This window comes from Balaenoptera borealis, assembly GCF_965194805.1.
Source record: "Balaenoptera borealis genome assembly, chromosome: X".
Lineage (NCBI taxonomy): Eukaryota > Metazoa > Chordata > Mammalia > Artiodactyla > Balaenopteridae > Balaenoptera > Balaenoptera borealis.
This window is the reverse complement of record NC_138881.1, coordinates 74,781,667-74,802,975: the sequence shown is the minus strand read 5'-3', so window position 1 is coordinate 74,802,975 and position 21,309 is coordinate 74,781,667. Positions and strand designations below refer to the sequence as shown.

At 36.3% G+C, this 21,309-nt stretch overlaps 1 long non-coding RNA gene and 1 pseudogene across 2 annotated transcripts in view; both read right to left on the bottom strand.

Annotated features, from left to right (window-relative positions):
* The window catches only part of LOC309620814, an 881,159-nt gene that overhangs the window by 612,503 nt on the left and 247,347 nt on the right, over window positions 1–21,309 (bottom strand). The window lies entirely within an intron of this gene.
* Window positions 549–15,114, bottom strand: LOC309620782 (protein phosphatase 1G-like; annotated as a pseudogene). The gene is made up of 2 exons: window positions 14,992–15,114; window positions 549–14,889 (listed from the first exon to the last, which is right to left on the bottom strand). The product of its transcript is annotated as a protein phosphatase 1G-like (transcript).

The following is a 21,309-nucleotide window of genomic DNA, read 5'->3' as shown; positions in this document are numbered from 1 at the left end:
ATGTTTTACTGAATGATCACAAAGTGAAAATACATAAGTAACCAGCATGAAGGTAAAAAAATAGAACATTACTAGAACCCGGAAGGCCCTATTTGTATCTCTCTAAATTTTACAATCTTCATTCTTATCAAATTTAAACAGTATCCTGACTTCTAACAATATAGTTTAGTTTTGCCTTTTCTAGAAATGCATATAAATGGAATCATACAGTATGTCTTCTTTTCAGTTTGGCTTCTCTTGTTCAAGTATATTTTTGTGAGTTTTGTCTGTATTCTTGTGTTTAACAGATGCTCACTGCATTTTCAATTGTATGTTGTATTCTATTGTATGAATATACCATAGTTTGTTTTTCTGTCCTATTGTTGATGAACATTTGCATTATTTCTAGATGTTGGCTATTAAACATAGTACTGCTATGAACATTATTGTACTTGGTTTTTGGTGCACATATGCACACATTTCTCTAAGGAGATAGATATAGGTATATACATATAGATGTAGATACAGATATAGATACATATCTTGGAATGGAAATGTTGAATCTTTGGTTATGCATATATTCACCAAAATGGAAAATGTCAAACAGTTTTTAAAAGTGGTCTCACCAATTTACACTTTTACCAGCAGTATATAACAGTTCTGTTTTCTCCACAACCTTGTCAACACTTGGTATTGTCTCTTTTAATATTAGCCATTTTGATGGATATGTAGTGGCATTTTATTGTGGTTTGAATTTTTATTTCTTTAATTATGAATGAGGTTGAACAACACTTTATATGTTTATTGGCCATCTGGGTATTTTCTTTAGTGAAGAGTCTGTTCAAGTCTGGTCCCCAATTTTATTGGTTTGTCTTTTTTCTTGATTTTTTGCAACCTGCCTTTTACTTAAAATAAATGTTGGGTATTTTTAAATATCAATGTATAAGATCTAAATCATACATTCAAATTAGTAAAACGGGTTTTACTTATATCCTTTGAGACACTGTGATTTATAAAACATATATATTTGGTCATTCTGATGATGAATTGGACTTCATCCATGGCTCCTCACCCCAAGCTCCCAAAACCATTGGAATTTCCTGAGTAATAAGATCAATGAGAGACAATATTTGGTTTCCTGTTTTCAATTCTGAGTTCTGTAAGCCACTCCAGCAAATTAAACAAACCCAAGTAGAGATTTATAAGAACCTCCAATCTATAGCCAGTTGGTCAGAAGCACAGGTGATAACCTGGGCTTGCAATTGGCATCCGAAAGAACAAAAGCAGCCTTATAAAATAACCTGTGGGATTTGACACTATCTCTATAGTGTCAGAATTGAGTTGAACTGTATGACACCTAGTTGGTGTTGGGACATTTGTTGTTGGTGTGGAAATAACCCCCCTTCCCATACATTGGAATTCAGTGCTCCAGCCCTTTATCTCTAAATTAAGAATTGTTGGTGGGAATGTAAATTGGTACAGCCACTATGGAGAACAGTATGGTGGTTCTTTAAAAAACTAAAAATAGAACTACCATATAACCCAGCAACCCTACTCCTGGATATATATCCAGAGAAAACCATAATTCAAAAAGATACATGCACCCCAGTGTTCATTGCAGAACTATCTACAGTTGCCAGGACATGGAAGTAACCTAAATGAACATCAACAGAGGAATGGATAAAGAAGATGTGGGACATATATATGATGGAATATTACTCAGCCATAAAAAGGAACAAAATAATGCCATTTGCAGCAACATGGATGGACCTAGAGATTGTCATACTGAGTGAAGTAAGTCAGACAGAGAAATACAAATATCATATGATATCGCTTATATATGGAATCTAAAAAAATGGTACAAATGAACTTATTTACAAAACGGAAACAGACTCACAGACTTAGAAAACAAACTTATGGTTACCAAAGCGGAAAGTTGGAGGGAGGGATAAATTAGGAGTTTGGAATTAACATATACACACTACTATATATAAAATAGAAAACTAATAAGAACCTACTATATAGCACAGGGAACTCTACTCAATACTCTGTAATGACCTATATGGTAAATAAATCTAAAAAAGAGTGGATATATGTATATGCATAATTGATTTACTTTGCTGTACAGCAGAAACTAACACAATATTGTAAATCAACTATACTCCAATAAAAATTAATTTAAAAAACACTTAATCTAAAAAAAAGAAAAATGAAGGACTTCCCTGGTGTTCCAATGGTTAAGAATCTACCTTCCAATGCAGGGGACGTAGGTTTGATACCTGGTCGTGGAACTAAGATCCCACACGCCATGGGGCAACTAAGCCTTTGTGCTCTAGAGCCCATGCACCACAACTAGAGAGCCCGCGTGCTACAACTACCAAGCCTGTGCACTCTGGAGCCCACGTGCCACAACTAAAGAGAAACCCACGCACTGCAACAAAGGGCCCATGCACCACAATGAAAAGATCCCACATGCCACAACAAAGATACCACATGCCACAACTAAGACTCGATGCAGCCAAATAAATAAATATTAAAAAAAAAAAGAATTGTATAGGTAATAGGTTTTTTGTGTGAACCAATGTTCACATTCTTCCAAATCAGAAGAAAGTGGAAATGGAAACAGTGTTAAAATATTTGAAACTGTACCAGATTTAAATAATATCTTCACATAAAAATTGAGAAAGTAAATAAGCCTCTTATATCAAAAAAAAACCTGTATGACAGGTATTCATCTTGACAAAGATAATATCAGGAAGAATGCCATATATAAAAAGCAAATAAAAATCTAAATTACTACCGATACTGTAACAATATTAAATACTATATAGGGGATTTCCCTGGTGTTGCAGTGGTTAAGAATCCCCCTGCCAATGCAGGGGACACGGGTTCAATCCCTGGTCTGGGGAGATCCCACATGCCCTGAAACAACTAAGTCCATGCGCTCTACAGACTGTATGCCACAGCTACTGAGCCCACGTGCTGCAACTACTAAGGCCATGTGCTACAACTACTGAAGCCCGCATGCCTACAGCCTGTGCTCCACAACAAGAGAAGCCACCGAAATGAGAAGTCCACACACCGCAATAAAGAGTAGCCCCTGCTTGCCGCAACTATAGAAAGCCTGTGCACAACAATGAACACCTAACACAGACAAAAATAAATAAAAATAAATAAATAAATAAATACCCTGTTTAAAAAATAAAACATTAAAATAAATAAATAAATACCGTATAGAACAGCAAATTTATTTTCTTGGAGTAATTCAAAATAAAAATTAATTAGCTTTTAGATTATACCTACAGCAAAATATACCTGTCAGGAGAATGCACATATATAAAACATCCTTTGTGGAATACTTTTAGTTCATAAGTTTTAGAATTATTAATAGTTCTCATATAACATTTTAATCAATTCTCCCTAAGGAGACTGGATTTTAAAGCAGGAAAGGTATAGAGAAGAGAGGCACTGAGAAAAAAATATGTATACATTAAATTCTCTATTACGAAAAGGATTTACTCAGAAAATGAAAAACTGTGTTAAAAAATGGCTTAGAGCTCTGGCTTGGGTCTGAGCCCTGGTTTTGACACTATTGTATTCTTTAAAATGTGTTTAAAACCAATATAAGATACAAATCTACTGTAAAATTTGAATAATGATAGTATAAACCTCATGAGGTTGTTACAAAAATTAAATGAGAAAATGCATGAATTTACTTCCCATAGTGCTTGGCCTTAAATAAACATTTAATGTGAATGTGATATTGTGATTTATAATAAATATATATGTGGTCATTCAGAAGACCAAAATATATTTCTCATATATATTTGATCTTCATTCAGCCCAAGTTTCCTGGCTCACTGGTCTCAGAACCCTTGGAATTTCCTGAGCTATAAAAACAATGGGAACATCTTTTGTTGTAATATTTGGTTTCTTATTCACAGTTCCTGAAAAACTGCTTGAAAACCATAAAGATAAAATAGGTGTCTCGTAATTCGTAACAAATTCCTTTTCACCACAACTGGATTTATGTTAATGAGGTGACCTTTGAAAAGCACCTAAGGATAGGACTGGTTGCCAGGGGAACCAACCACAAATAGAAGAGTGAAACTTTGTCCCATTACCTGATTTCTGGGGAGGGAAAGGGAACTGGAGATTGAATCAATCACCAGTGGTTCATGATTTAATCAACCATGCCTATGTAATGAAGCCTCCATAAAAACCCAAAAGGAGGGGAATGAAAGTGGTTCCAGGTTGGGGAACCAGAATGCTTCCACGTACCACCTTGCTAGGCTCCAGACTCCAAGAGGACAGAAGCTTCTTTGTTCAGGACCTGACTGGCCCTGTGTATCTCTTCATCTTGCTGCAGATTTGAATTTTTTAATATCCTTTGCAATAGATCAGTAATCTGTTGAGTAAACTGGTTTTCTGCATATTGTGAGCCACTCTAGCAAATTAATAGAAACCAAAGAGGGGTTCGTGGGAAAGTCTTATTTATAGCCAGTCTGCCAGAAGTATAGGCAACAACATAGAATCTTATGCTCTCTCCGGGTAGATAGTGCTAGTATTGAGTTGATTTGTAGAACACCCAGCTAGTGTTGGAGAATTGCTTGGTGATGTGGGAAAACCACTCCCCATATGTTGAAATTGATACCAGAACCTTTAATTAATGAGTTATTATTATTTGTAATAATACACAAACAGCAAGACATCTCTATGGATTTCCTAGGCTCCAAGAGTTTGGAAAACAATTAGTCTCCAGACATTTTTTCCTCCTGAGTACATAGCTACACTAAATTCCCCACTTTCTGTTACAGTTTAATCTGGCCTGGTAACTGAGTTCTGGCTGGAAGAACATAGATAGAGGTAATATAAGCCACTTCCAAGCATGGCTCACAATTCTCTTACAATCTCTCAAATCTCTTATCTGTCAACTGGAGTTTAATGCTCTGGGTGATCTTTGGAGCTAAGCACTGAAGACGGCAGGGCCTCTAAAACTCTGAATATCTGTGTGGAACAGAGTTCTCACCTCCTCTGTTACTGCACCCCTTCTCCTTTCTGCTCAAGACATTTGACTTTGGGCAAATAACCTCTTTAAGATTTAGTTTCCTCATTTGCAAAATGGAGAATATAATAGTACATATTAAATATATTTTTGTGTAATGTAATTGAAATAGCATATGTAAAGCATAGCATCTGTCACATAGTGGGCATGCACTAAATTATTTTTGAATGAATGAATGAACTCGAATATCGAGCAGAGAGCTACACTTATAGTAATAATCAATAGTAAAACTATGATTTTCTATTAAATAAGAGATGGGGTTTCCCCCTGCACTAAACATAGAATAAAGGACTTAAGAAGAGTGGTAAAAATGCAAAATAACTGCTCTGCAAAGTGTGCTCGCAAGTCAATAAATGATGAAATAAAATCAATAAGCATAAAACAAAGCCTCTGGATGGATATCTGATTATCCCTCCAAAATTACACCATGGCAGGGACTGATAAAACAGAACTGAAGTTTAGAACACGGTCAAGGTTGAAGGAATCTAAAAGCCTTAAGAAGTTGAAAATAAAGACATGCATCTTGCCTATTAATCAATTGAAAAGTATGTTTATTGCCTTTTATGTGTAAAAGCCAATGTTAGGCACTAAGAATATCTCCAATTTCTCTTCTTACTCCTGCAATTCAGCAACTTTAGTTCTTGAAAATCAAAATGGACAGTTTACAGAGTCCAATATCAGAGGGGGACATACTTGTGTTTATTGTGGAAATTTTATGAACTCTCATAATTTGGATCCAGAGTAATTGGTGGATTAATGCAACAGAAGAATTTCCTTGCTTTCACAGTGTTTAATGTGTGAAAAGAACAAAATATAAGTTTTTGCCATTACTTGGATGTTATACACCATTTTTTCAAAACATAGAATTTCCAATTATTTCTCTCAGATCTCTATAATGATTAAAAGTCAGTTAAGTTTTCATTTTAACATATTTATGGAAAACTTTTTGGAAGAAAACATGGTGGAATCAGTATCCTGAATTATGGAAAGGCAATTTTTTCTAGATGAATTTTAATCATCCTCTCATGAAAGAGGCATGTAATTAAAATATTAAACAATTTTAGTTGGCTTTCCTCATTGAAAATATGTAGAGCATATGTTGCAGAATCGCTCCATCTGCCGACAGCTTGCAGTGCCCTGAACTCAACTTGAATAAAACACTTTATATTTGTTTTATCAAATGTCTTAAATGATAGATTAAATTGGTTTCTGAAATATTTGATGCATGTGTAACTTTAAGTAAATAATGCAAGATGATTTTTCGTAACTGCAGCTCTTGCCTTCTTAGTATTGTACCTTTCATTTTACAGGAAAAATACTCACTATTAGGGTTGACCCTTAAATGAAATATAAGCAATGCCTGATGTCTGACTAATAGATAAAGTGCATTTGAAAGGAAGAATTCAGAATTTTTGCATTATGGAACACTTTAAGACAGGGAAAACTTTTTGTCTAGAAAAAAAATAAAATATCTCAAGAAAGTGGGTAGTGAATGTGACAGTTACAATGTTGGTGGATTCTTAGGACCACTGATTCTGGTTCCCAAGTATCAGCCTCAAAACACTAAATACTAAACAAGCAAGCTCCTAACCTAACCAAGAAATCCATTACAAAGGCCTTTGGTGGCAGAGAGGTGGTAGTGTGGGGGTTGAAAAAGAGCTATAATAGCAAAGGTAAAAGTGAGACTTAAGGGAAAATGCTAAAGCAGGTTAAGAGGAATCAGCCTAAAAGGAGAAAAAAACAAACAAATAGGCACTGCCGAAGAACCGGGTTCAAGTTACAAATAACGGTATAAAAGCAGATCCCAATTTTGTTAACTCTTTACTGCTTTTTTCTTCTCAGTGATGCTGATTATCATTAGACAATTTGGAGATCATCTCAGTCATATTAGCATGGTGTAAATGTTTGGTTTTTTTTAACATGTTTATTGGAGTATAATTGCTTTACAATGTTGTGTTAGTTTCTGCTTTATAACAAAGTGAATCAGTTATACATATACATATGTTCTCATATCTCTTCCCTCTTGCATCTCCCTCCCTCCCACCCTCCCTATCCCACCCCTCTAGGAGGTCACAAAGCACCGAGCTGATCTCCCTGTGCTATGCAGCTGCTTCCCACTAGCTATCTATTTTACATTTGGTAGTGTATATATATCAATGGTACTCTCGCACTTTGTCCCAGCTTACCCTTCCCCCTCCCCGTGTCCTCAAGTCCATTTTCCACATCTATGTCTTTATTCCTGTCTTGCCCCTAGGTTCATCAGAACCATTTTTTTGTTTTTAGATTCCATACATATGTGTTACATATGGTATTTGTTTTTCTCTTTCTGACTTACTTCACTCTTTATGACAGACTCTAGGTCCATCTACCTCACTACAAATAATTCAGCTTCATTTCTTTTTATGGCCGAGTAATATTCCATTGTATATATGTGCCACATCTTCTTTATCCATTCATCTGTTGATGGACACTTAGGTTGCTTCCATGTCCTGGTTATTGTAAATAGTGCTGCATTGAACATTGTGGTACATGTCTCTTTCTGAATTATAGTTTTCTCAGAGTATATGCCCAGTAGTGGGATTGCTGGGTCATATGGTAGTGCTATTCTTAGTTTTTTAAAGAATCTCCATACTGTTCTCCACAGTGGCTGTATCAGTTTACATTCTGGCCAACAGTTCAAGAGGGTTCCATTTTCCCCACACCCTCTCCTGCATTTACTGTCTGTAGATTTTTTGATGATGGTGACTCTGACTGGTGTGAGGTGATACCTCATTGTAGTTTTGATTTGCATTTCTCTAATGATTAGTAATGTTGAGAAACTTTCATGTGTTTGGTGGAATCTGTATATCTTCTTTAGAGAAATGTGTATTTAGGTCCTCCACCCATTTTTGGATTGGATTTTTTCTTTTTCTGATATTGAGCTGCATGAGCTGCTTGTATATTTTGGAGATTAATCCTTTTCAGTTGCTTCATTTTCAAAAACTTTCTCCCATTCTGAGGGTTGTCTTTTCGTCTTGTTTATGGATTTCCTTTGCTGTACAAAAGCTTTTAAGTTTCATTAGGTCCCATTTATTTATTTTTGTTTTTATTTCCATTTCTCTAGGAGGTGGGTCAAAAAGGAATTTGATGTGATGTATGTCACAGAGTGTTCTGCCTGTTGTCATCTAAGAGTTTTACAGTGTCTGCCCTTAGATTTAGGTCTTTAATCCATTTTGTGTTTATAATTGTGTATGGTGTTAGAGAGTGTTCTAATTTCATTCATTTACATATAGCTGTCCAGTTTTCCCAGCACCACTTATTGAAGAGACTGTCTTTTCTCCACTGTATATGCTTGCCTCCTTTATCAAAGATAAGTTGACCATATGTGCGTGGGTTTATCTCTGGGCTTTCTATCTTGTTCCATTGATCTATATTTCTGTTTTTGTGCCAGTACCACATTGTCTTGATTACTGTAGCTTTGTATTATAGTCTGAAGTCAGGGAGCCTGATTCCTCCAGCTCCATTTTTCTTTCTCAGGATTGCTTTTGCTATTTGGGGTCTTTTGTGTTTCCATACACATTGTACAATTTTTTGCTCTAGTTCTGTGAAAAATGCGATTAGTAGTTTGATAAGGATTGCATTGAATCTGTAGATTGCTTTGGGTAGTATAATCATTTTGAGAATATTGAATCTTCCAATAGAAGAACATGGTATATCTCTCTATCTGTTTTTATCATTTTTAATTTCTCTCATCAGTGCCTTATAGTTTTCTACATACAGATCTTTTGACTCCTGAGGAAGATTTATTCCTATGTATTTTATACTTTTTGTTGCAATGGTAAATGGGATTGTTTCCTTAATTTCTCGTTCACATTTTTTGTCCTTAGTTTATAGGAATGAAAGAGATTTCTGTGCATTGATTTTGTATCCGGCTACTTTACCAAATTCATTGATTAGCTCTAGCAGTTTTCTGGTAGCATCTTTAGGATTCTCCATATAAAATATCATGTCATCTGCAAACAGTGACAGTTTTGCTTCTTCTTTTCTGATTTGGATTCCTTTTATTTCTTTTTCTTCTCTGATTGTTGTGGCTAAAACTCCCAAAACTATGTTAAATAATAGCAGTGAGAGTGGGCAACCTTGTCTTGTTCCTGATCTTAGAGGAAATGATTTCATTCTTTCACCATTGAGAACGATTGTGGCTGTGGGTTTGTCATACATGGTCTCTATTACTTGGAGGTAGGTTCCATCTATGCCCACCTCTGGAGAGGTTTTTTTTTTTTTTATCATAAACGGGTTTTGAATTTTGTTGAAAGCTCTTTCTGCATCTATTGAGATTATCATATGGTTTTTATCTTTCAGTTTGTTAATATGGGGGAAGGGAAGGGGTATGATAGTCAAAATTGGAATGCAGGGTTAGCCAGAGGCGGCAGAGGCTGGCGTGACATTGCAACAGCCTGAAGCATGCCACTTTGCACTCTGCACCCCTGTTGCTGCACTCTCCTTCATGACTCTGAAGCTCCCCCCACCCACCCACCCCAGATCCCCGTCAGTGATGGGGCTCCCTAGTGTGTGGAAACTTTTCCTCCTTCACAGCTCCCTCCCAGAGGTGCAGGTCCCATCCTTATTTTTTTGTCTCCGTTTTCTCTTTTTTCTTTTGACCTACTCAGGTATGTGGGTTTTTTCTTGACTTTTGGGAAGTCTAAGGTCTTCTGCCAGTGTTCAGTAGGTGTTCTGTAGGAGTTGTTCCACATGTAGATGTATTTTTTGATGTATTTATGGGGAGGAAGGTGATCTTCACATCTTACTCCTCCACCATCTTGAAGGTCCTCCTGTGTAAATGGTTTTACACAGTGCTTGTACACCTCCCCTGAGGTGCTTGTCAGTGTCTTGTGAGAAAACTGGATCCCTATAATCTGCACTGTTTGGTTCCTGACTTGTACAGTTGCCGAAAATAAAACTTCAGGACTCAAACCTCTCCCTCTGCATTGCCGGACTGTCATTGTCAAGGATGAAGAATAACTGCACAGGATGGCAGGTAGATGATGTCTCATTGCCATCTGTATTGGAGTGGGCTGAGAAGAAAGCATTTCATCCTTTTGTTGCAGAATTTTAAAATAGGGAGAGAAGCTCTGAGAATTCTCTGGAGAGCTTTTGCCACCTTAGGAAGTTGGCATCTTGGTACTTTCTCACAGCTTTAATTTCATTGCTATATCTGTATATACTCTGTACAGTAGAATCCATTTCTGTCTTTCCCTTTATCTGTGTTTGTGTGTGTGTGTGTGTGTGTGTGTGTGTGTGTATGATAGCTTTCTCAGATGCCATGCACACATTCTTTCCTGAGAGCTGGGTTTTTAGTTTTCCAGACAAGAAAAGTGATTACAAAGGCACAATTCTTATCATCCTGAGAAAATATTTCAAAGAAGGTGAAAGGAGAAAGGGAGGAGATTACTGAATAATCAAGAGGAGAGTAATGACAGTCTTCTGCATTTTGGTACCAGCCCAGGTTAGAGTAGAATTGGTGCAAAAGGGAGGGTTGAGTTGGAGAATGTAACCTCACTCCATCATTTGTCACTGACCTTACTTTTGTCACCAACCCATAACACCTCCCTGGCCTTGGTCAGAACTCCTTTCTCTATCTCTCTGGGAAAAAATAAGATAAGAGAATGAGAGAAGAAATCCATGCATTTTAATATTTGTTGAAGGAATGATTCGGAAACTTTCCTTCTCTTAAGTGAGTCATTTATTTTTTCATTTTACCACTCTGGCACTGTCCTTAGTTGATTGTGAGAGGCAATTCCCTGCCCTCTTTTTCCTTAAATATAGATTGAATGATGAGGCTTTAACTCTGTGGGGACCTAAACCTTTATGTTCTCAATGTGAGATGGCACATGAATATTCAGAATTTATAGTACTGGCTTTGCAAATCTGTCCAGCTATGTACCCTCTGGGTTTTTAAGTTATTTTATTTTATTTTATTTTTCATTATGATAGGATAATAATGTTTCTTCAGACTATGGAAGGACATACATAAATTTTCTTTCTGTAAAATTGATGTTCAGGTTTAACAGCTGACTCCTCCCCCAACAAAATAAATAAATCTTAGAATACAGAACTGGTGAATTAAAGTAGCAACCTGATCCCTTTATGAAGAAGACATTATTCTTCATTCAAATAGTACTGGCAATTTCTTACCTGTTCCCTCATTTTTGAGATTTTAGTTTACTGCCATAACTATGGTGATGAGAAATGTGATATGAGACTTTTCAACTGTGGGAGTTTATTTTTGATAGTCATAGATGTAGTAAATACTGCTTGACAGTTTTCATGAAAAATCATTGTTTCATTAGGTAAAATGATGAACATCAATTGTTTGAAGTTTTGTGAAAGAAAATAGCTGTAAATCAGAGTGAATAAGAAGAACATAGCTTACAAAAATATTAATAGGTATGTGAAAACAAATAATATTTCAGTGGCCACAATGAAAACAAAATTAAGTAAGAAATTTATAGTTTCTAAAAACGACATCTCTTGAATTAACATTTAATTAACATAGAAAGCAGGCAGTTACTTCATTAAAGATATTACAAATTAAAAATTATTTACTCATACTTATAAAGATATATATTCATTATAGACAAATGTTGATGCTGACAGTATATTTCCAGTTTTGCTAAGGTAGGCACACATATAGCAGGTAAATAAATATATTCTTAAAGAGAAAAATGGCATGCTGTTTACATTGATTGTTTTCTATCATCTTTCTGAGAATTGATTGCACTTAAAATGTTTTATTGACCCACACTAAATGTTTTTTCCTAAAAATACTTGTTGAAAATTGCGTTATTTTCATTTAACTGTATTGAAGGAGAAATATAGGTTCATGCTTTTTAAAAGTATGTTTATGCAGAAAGTGAATAAGAAAGTCTCCTCCACATCTCATTTCTTACATTTGTTTATAGATCCAAATATTTTTTATGCACAAGCAAGTATGCACACAAAAATAAACACATACATACACACACACTCAAGCACCTTGTGGGTATGTGCATTTGTGTGTGTGTGTGTGTGCGCGCGTGCATCTGTGTGTGTATTTTTGGGTATTTTATGTGAGAATATTGTTATAATAAATCCTTAATGGAATTGTTAGGGCTACGTGTATGTACACTAGTAATGATTATTGCTATGGCCAAATGGCCCTCCCCAAAATATATATACTCCCACCAACAGTGTATAAGATTGTGTTTTCACATTTTATCAAAACTGGGCATTTTATTATCAAACACTTGAATATTTGTTAATCTCAGAGATGACCACTATGATTACTACATGACACTATTTCCCTTTATATGAAAAAAAAATCTATGAGAAAATGTATTACCTGAGCATGTTTTAATTTGAATCATTTAATTAATTTGATAGACCCCAATAGTAAGTAGCCATTTGTCCACAAATAGTTATGATAGATTGATAGGGAGTAGAATCTTATCATTTCTTTTTGTCTATACTTCTTTTGTATCCTGTGTGCAAAACACCAATAAGAGTAGTAGTAGAAATTATAATAACACAGTTTATAAAACAAAACTATAATGAAAATCTCAGCATTATTACTCCAGGTGTTTAATATTTATTTCAGATTTGTATCAGTCAGTAGACATGTGTTTCATTTTAAAATAATAAAAAGGCTAATAGAAGTTGTACACCATTGAAACAGTTCAGTGAAGTACTAGCTCTTTCTCAAAGGAATATATGTTAAATATTTTAATAACACTGTGGTTTTACTTTTAATATTAAAATACGATTCACATTTTAAGTTTAATTATAGCAAGCTAGCATACACAAAAACATGATTCATAACCAGAATTTAAGTAAATTGTTAGAAAATTTTCAAAAGATCAGAGTCCCATTTTCTGATGATGTCATTTTTTTTTTTTTTTTTTTAGGTTTTGGCCTTTAGTCTGAAAAAGTGTTGATTGAAAGTGTACAACAGAGAGTGGGTACAAGTGGCTGGAAGTGGCTGGGGGCCATGAATCTACCATTAAAAAACAATGTCCTTAAATAAAGTTCACAGAGTAAAAACCAGAACCAACAGTCCTTCCCTCCAACACAATAGAGCACAGGCACAGAACCGGTGATGAGACCCAAGGAGCAAGGAGGAGGCTGGGGAGGACAGCAGAGGCAACCAGGCTGCTGTGTGGAGGGACAGCCCTCTTTGGAATGGTCTGAGCAAAGCCATCCAGCTCCCCCTGCACACCTCATAACCACTGCTAAAGATAAAGGAAAAAGACAAAACTTAATCTCAGTCTGGAGGGCTCAGAAATCAGTCTAGGTGGGCAGGGGTCTGGATAACTGCTAGTCCTGCTTGGCCTTCTTCTTGTTGTCACTGTTGCCATTTTCTTCAGCCTCCTCAGTAGAGAGCTCCTCCTCCAGTTTCTGCTTGCCACTCTTTAGCTGAAGCGCTGCTGTGTTTCAGGGCTTGAAGCAAATGATGATGCAGATCAAGTTGTCACATCCTGTACTGTCCCCAGAAGTGTCTGGTGCCAGGCAATGATCCAGCAGCTCTTCCACAATGGATGAGAATAACCGAAGCTCCCTATTTTCATCACGCTGGCCGATCTTTGATTGAATAAAGTCTATAACTTCCTGGCTGCTCATCACATTCCAGATGCCATCACAGGCAATGACCATGGATTTGTGATTGTCAGTGAGAGTCAGCACCTTGATGTCGGGAAGGGCCGAAGTCATCTGTTCCTCAGGTGGCAAGTTCTTGTTTCTCTTGTAGAAGTGGTCTCCAATGGCTCTGGAGAGGTTGAGGCCACCATTGACTAGCCCATCCATGGTGACCTTGCCACCAGCATTCTTGATGCATGCTAGCTCCACTTCACCCTCTGGTTTGTGGTCATAGGACATGTCTAAAGCTTTGCCAGCCTCAGACACCACACAGTGGGAGTCTCCTGCATTGGCTACAATCAACTGCTTCCCTCATATCAGAGCCACCACCGCTGTTGTACCACTGTCAGAGCCAGGCTCCTCTTTGCCTTCCATCCAAGGCACCATCATCTCCTCTTCTTCTTCCTCATCCTCTTCAGCCTCCTCAGTGTCATCCTCATCTTCCTCATTCTCTGCCTCGTCACTGCTGTAGCCATCTTCCTCCTCACTGTCTTCCTCTTCCTCCTCCACCTCATCTGACTCATCCTCACTGTCCTCAAAAACTTGGACTTAGCAACTTGACGCAGCTTGTCGGAGTCTGAAGAGTAGGAAGGCCCAGCCTCACCAGTGAGAGTGCCAGGCTCCCCACCTTGGCCTGCCTCAGTCCCACATTCTGAGTTGGAGGAAAGGCCCATGTGAGCCTTGGCTGTGGGGCCATTTTCCTCTGAAGAAGTTTCCCTAGATGGATCCTCAGGTCCTGCCTCCCCATTGAGACCCTGGGACCCTGGTTCCTCTCCTGTCCCAGCGCCAGATTTGCTGTGGGGAGAACCCTTGTGACAGTTCTGTCCATAGCACATCAGCAGCTCTTCAATAGTCATGGTAGCCTCTTCATGCAGCAGTGCAGTCTCCTCATTGTCCACATCATCTTCATCAGCTACTTTTTCTTTTTCATCCTCAACCTCAGTGGGTTGCCCTGCAATCTGTGCCAGCTCCTTAATGACTTCCTCAGTGGTCAGTTTAGCATCAATAGCCATGAAAGCATCTTCCAAAGCCTTCTGTAGCTTCCTTTCTTTGTAGGCCTTCTGATCTTTGATGATATCATGAAGATATTTGGCACAGTACAAGGCAACTTCCTGCCCTCCATGTCCATCCTAGACAGAAAACATAGCTGTCTCACTGTTCAGCTCAGGAATACAGTTGTGAGCATCCTCTGCAGTCTAGCAGCCTTAGCCTAGGCGATCTCAGTACAAATGGCAGAATGTTTGGGTGTTGGAACTCTAGACCTGTCCCATTTGGATTTGTGGCAACTCCATGGAGACGCCCCAGCCTTGCATGGCGGAGAAGCCTTACAGCAGCGGCAGGCACAGGGTGCCGACCCCGTCCCAGGAGCACTTCACCACGTTGGGCTGGGAGATGTAGGCAACCATGGAGGTGGCTGACCAGCAGCCTTGGGGCAGGCGAACAGAGAGCGACCCGTGCCGGCGCCGGAACCAGAGACCCGGATGCTCGCGTGGCAGGAGCCGCCGGGTTACGCGGCGGACGACTCAAGGTGCAGGTGAAAGGCGCGAGGTGGGCCAGCAGGTGGTAATGTGACAGAAGCAGAGAGGGAGTGGAAGGGGAAACGGTACCGCTTCAGACCCTGCCCGGCTGGCGCGGCGCTGATGATGTCATTTTTAAAGTAAATATCTTTCAATAAAGGTTAATAAAGCCCAGCTGTCCTCAGAATAATGAAGCTTACTATATCCTCATGTATGTCTACTGCCAAAATTGGACAAGAAGTTTTAGAAAAAGAAAATTGCAGTTAGAATTTGTTCGAGGAGACAGGTTTAGGGTGACCAACTATATTGAATTGGAGAGAATACCTAATTCCTATTCTCTCCTTACTATAAATTGGAAATGGGGAAAATGTCATAGGAGTTTCTTAACAACACTATCTTCAGAAAATTGAATTGTTATTAATCAACTGAGAAATGGACAGAATTCTAATCAGTTTTTAGATGATCTCAAAGAATAAAAAGTAATTACCCAAGTTTTGATTCAATATTTGTTCAGCAATTGTTTTTTCAGTGTTAAGACACTGCACTAGTTGATGGGGATACAAAAGTGAATATAATAGACATGTCCCTGATTTATAGGGAGATTAAAATCTAATACAGCAAAAGATCAAATTTATGTAATGAAAATCACAAACTGCCCTTTAAATTCGTATTGGATTTTAAGATTTAGAAAAACTAGAAAAGGCAACAGTTTGTGTACTATCCAACAAGCTAGACCAATCCTATGATTATCAATGTCATTAGTATTGGTATTGGTATAACTATGTTTGGAGGGCATCTTAGACCTGTTCACTAACATTGAAAATATTAGTATCTGCAGGTTAGACATTTTTTTTCCAAAATTTAAAATAAAAATTAGAGTGTAAGAATGATTAGAATAAATGACAGATAGTAGATATTTTCCGGGAAGCAGATTTTGATGTTGTATTCAGAGTAAGAGTTCTTATAGGGATTTGGGAAAGATGTGCTTTAAGAAGAGATTTGGAAATTTATAGATTAAAAAAATGTGTCTACTTCACAACTTTGCCTGAGAGGTAAACCCTGCCAGAAGGATATCAGGTATTAACTCCACCAGGTATTGTCTTTTTATATCATTCATACCTACATATTTTTATTATTTCATATGTTCACCATTTTTTTTTTGCTTTCCAGTTATATTTTGAAGCAATCAAATTTCTTATTAAACTGCACAAGTCATGAAACTCACAAGTTTGATATATTTCCGTTTGACTTATTTGTACACAACTTCCATAAAATGCATAATTACCTGTGAGGCATTAAAGACAAAAAAAGATGGCAAGAAACTAATATGTTTTTGTATTTAAAATTCTGTGCAGTGATTACAAATAAAACATTTTAAGTTAAGAATATTGATAGGCAGGCTAAACTAATATAAAGAATTATATGTTATTATCTTTTATATTGAAAATGACTCCTTTGATTCTGGGTATATGGAACTAAAATGAATAATTTGCTCTGGGAACTCCTCCCAACAGGTTATGAGCATCATGTAAGTAGCTTCAGGTTTGTATCAAAGATAGAAATCTACATAATCTTCTATTTTAGTGTTATTTCATTTTTTTCCCTTTTGGCTTCACTTGGTGGTGGTTGAGCATACTAATATAGTTTATCCATTTCACAGGAGGGGGCTACAGTATCCTTGTGGTTAAGCATTCATAATAATCTATAATTAAAAGATGAAGGAAACTGGTCCGATCTTAGGGGAAATGAGTCTATTCATTTCAGGATACTGACACTGTAATTAGAGGTATCAATGTTAAATGGAGAAAGGATTGATCATAGATTCAAACTGTTTTAACTTTTACTTCTATCTGTCAAATTTGGATATTTACTAATAATGATTAATTTCAGACAGTATTAAAGAAAGATCTTAACAGCCCCAGTGAAAATTGCTTTGTTTCCTGTTATATGTTTTCCTAGAATTCAAATTCATAAAATGCTTATACTTATGTCTGGAATCCCAAATAAAATTTAGCTATTTTTGGCCAAATCCTTACTGAAGAAGGTAAAGCAGAACTGAACCCTTTGTTAAAGTGAGAATGATTTTTTTTAAACAAGACTTGAAAATAAAGCAATGTTAGAAAGAAGCAGGTTTTTTTTTTATTTTGAATGAGAAAATGTTCTTCCGAATATTATTTTTAAATCACGTAGAAAAGTATATTTTGCTATCAATGTAAGCATGAGAAACAAGTTAATAAAGGTGAAAATATAATTAGAACCTTAGGAAACTTTTTTTTAAATGTCAGTTTTTATATTGAATCATCATTGTGAATATTTATATTTATTATCTTTATGCATTATGTATGTCCTTTTCTAACATTAGGTTGTTTCCTTATGTTGAGATAATCATTTTAACATAAGGATACAATATCTAGGAAAGAGAATTGAACACTCTCAAAATGTATTTTTAATTTCTTAGAAGTCAAAATAAAAAAGGGAAGTGTGACATATAATCCTCTCAATCCTTGAATAGCCTTGAGTTATCAGATTGGCTTCTCTCATAAAATGGGAGTATGATCCCTAAATAAACATGCTTTCATGTCTCTTCTTTTAAGGAAAACTCCCTTGAGTTTAATTTATTTTTTTATTTTTATTATTGTTATTTTGTGAATGATGATTTTTTTCAAAGAAAAAAGAAACAAGACAATAAATCCCCATGTGGAGCTTGAAAAATTGGGTTCATATGCTGCAAACCTTTTGAAAATTCTATAAAACAGCATGAGACATTGTTTTATTCAATTTCTAGCTATTGATCCAAAAGAATGCTTGTTTGGAGACTGCCTTTGCAGCTTTATTTGAACACAAGAAATACTTTTGTCTTTAGAGAGTGTGTGGGGGGGGATTTTGTTTCCATATGCGACATTCATCTCATGTATACATATTCCTCATGCTGAGGGCAATAAAGACAGTCTGACCTTGAAATATATAGGACATCTCAAATCCCCTGTGTGTATACAAATATATACATATATAATAAAACATGATGATTAAAGGATGATATGATAACTTTTTTGAGTAAAGAAAAAGCATTCAAATAATAACTAAATTAAATAACTCAAAATGTGATCTCTTTCCTAAGCAGAGTATGTGAATAAATTCTAAATCAGGAGGCCAGATGCCAGGAATAATAAAATTTAAAAAAATTATGATTGCAAAATTTTCAGTACTGTATAGGAGCCTTTCAGCACCCACTAGGCAAATCTATGAATGAAAGGACATTCATCTCAGAAGATATAGGTATCATCTGTGATATTTGTGAAATTAGCTGATTCCATGTAATTAAAATGAGATGCTATTAGTGAATGGTGCTGGACCAAAAACAAAGCTATTAACACAAAGAAGAAAGACATAAATTTCAAGAAAATATTCTGGATATAAGCCTGCTGATCCATTAGGAGAGAATCTTACTTTAAGAATAGTTATCATGGTTAAAACAAATACTTGTGTTGGTCCTTTTCTTCTCTTTCTTTTTTTTTTTCTCTTTCTTCTTTCCTTTTCTCTTCCTCCCTCTCTCCTTACATCTTTCTTCTTTTCCTCCTTCTTTCCCTCCTTCCTTTTTTTCTTAATTTCTTTCTTTTGAAAGAAAGATTGAAAACTGCAATAATAGCAACACCTGCAATTACACCATTGCATATGCTTTTAGATGTTTTAACTAATATCATAATGAGTAATTATTAAACTGTTAGGTCTGGCTGTTTTCTTCTTTTTTTAAATAAATTTATTTGTTTGTTTGTTTGTTTTGGCTGTGTTGGGTCATCGTTGCTGTGTGCAGGCTTTCTCTAGTTGTGGTGAGCGGGGCTACTCTTCGCTGTGGTGCACCAGCTTCTCATTGTTGCAGCTTCTCTTGTTGCGGAGCACAGAAGCTAGGCACACAGCCTTCAGTAGTTGTAGCACGTGGGCTCAGTAGTTGCGGCTCACGAGCTCTAGAGTGCAGGCTCAGTAGTTGTGGCACATGGGCTTAGTTGCTCCACGGCATGTGGGATATTTCCGGACCAGGGCTCGAACCCATGTCCCTTGCATTGGCAGGCAGATTCTTAACCACTGTGCCACCAGGGAAGCCCAGGCAGTTTTCTTCTTATTAACAAAAGTTAAAAGTAAATACAATAAAAGTAGATGTGTATAAATATAGGGATAACATTTTGTGAGAGTTTTATTGCACATTCCTACATGTAATATCTTTGGTGGAAAAATGAAAGTGAAATATCTTGGCAACTACACGGTGTTTACAATTTGTTAAATTTTTGAAAGTAATATTGAAATTATCATGTGCATATCAGCATTCAATATATTCAGTGATGCTTCAAAGCATAGACTTCATACAGATATGGAAAATTGCTACATTTAGAAATATAAAGTTTGTATCTTATTACATTTCCAAATGTATTGAACTTACCCTTAGTGTGAATCCTATTTCTGGAGGTTATAAATCACAAATGGAAATGGTATTGAAATACTGACTCAGAACTGAGTCAATCATAGGCAAAAGGACCTCTTGAATGATGTGATTAGCCACAGGATCAATGAGTGATACGTAGTTGAAAAAATGGACTGGAGAATTTGAGTTATATGTCAGAGATTTAGTCGTGGTCTAGAGAACTGCATCACACTCAACCATACTTCTTTGATCCTTGACAAAAGTCAGTTATATTAAGAGGTAGAATATAAAAGTCAAAGTCACCAAGCCAAGCTCCTTGCTTTGTATGTTTTCTAAAGGGATACTTTGCTTTGCCTCTCTCTCTCTCTCTCTCTCTCTCTCTCTTTCTTTCTCTTTCTCAATAGTCTTCCATATATAGCCAGTATTTTTCCAGTTTACAGGAGAGGAAATTGAATCACAATAAAAAATTTAAAACTTGCCTAAGTGGCAGAATTAGGTTTTGAAGTTGAATTTAGTCTGATTCTAGAGACCGATTCCTTAATATCAAGCATTACAGTGTAAAAGATGAGTGCCAACCCTCAAATCAGATTAATAGGATTTGAATCCTGGGATTCGAACTGTGGGATCTTGGGCTTATTTTCTCACCTATAAAATGTGTATAATATTAGTGCCTTATTTATATCTTTGTGAGCATTAAATAAGTTAATGTATGTAAATCATTTAGAGTGTGTCTGGAACTTAATGAGCCCTATATAAGTGTTGGCTCTTGGTATCAACACCTTATCTGCTGCTGCGATTAGATTGTACATTTAGATCTACTTGTGTTAAGGTTTATACACAATAGGGACACCTGAGTTTTCAGGGTTATTTGATGTGATACGATAATGCATTACACTAAGTTACCAACATGTTGAAAACGGAATATTGACTTAGTATTTCATACAGGCTTATAAGCTTTTGTAAAGCAATATTGATTCATATTCAGATGGAAGGTCAGTGTAACATGTGAAAAGAAAAGTATGAGGGTATAAAGCATTATGATTATGCTTTAAAATATGAATGCATGAAAAATAACACTTTACTTTCCTTAATCTTCTTGTTGCCATATGATAACAAATTTTACCTCCTTCTCTTGCCTAAGGAGGGTGACAGAAAAAAGCAGATAAGAAAGCAGAACTAGAAATACAAATTAATGTATCCAGTAATATACTTCTTTTCTTTTCCTTTTTTCCACTTTAAACATGCTTAAATGAAAACTGCTTTGTGGCTTAGATTCATGTTTCTATGAGTTTCTGTGTCAAATATAGCAGCTTAACTACATTTGGCATTACTCTGATCAAAACATTTTAATTTCTGTCCCCAATAATCATATCCCTGGAGCTACTTCCGTTGTCTTTTTCTACTTTGTCTTCTGAGTGAGAAACAGTGAGGCAAATGTCAGTAGATGGGGTCAGAATACAGCTCTGTCACCTTTTAGAGAAACTGTTACCTATATTTCATCTTTCTGTCAGAGACATAGAACAATACACTGAAATATGACTGAAAGAGCTTTCAGATGTAAGATCAATAAATTAAAGCATGCATTTAAATGATAAAAGTAAATCCCCTTCTAACAGAGCTATTTTTAAAGTTTAAACTGATCCTTTCCATGTTTTAAGCTGTATTTAAGTCTAATGAAAATTTGA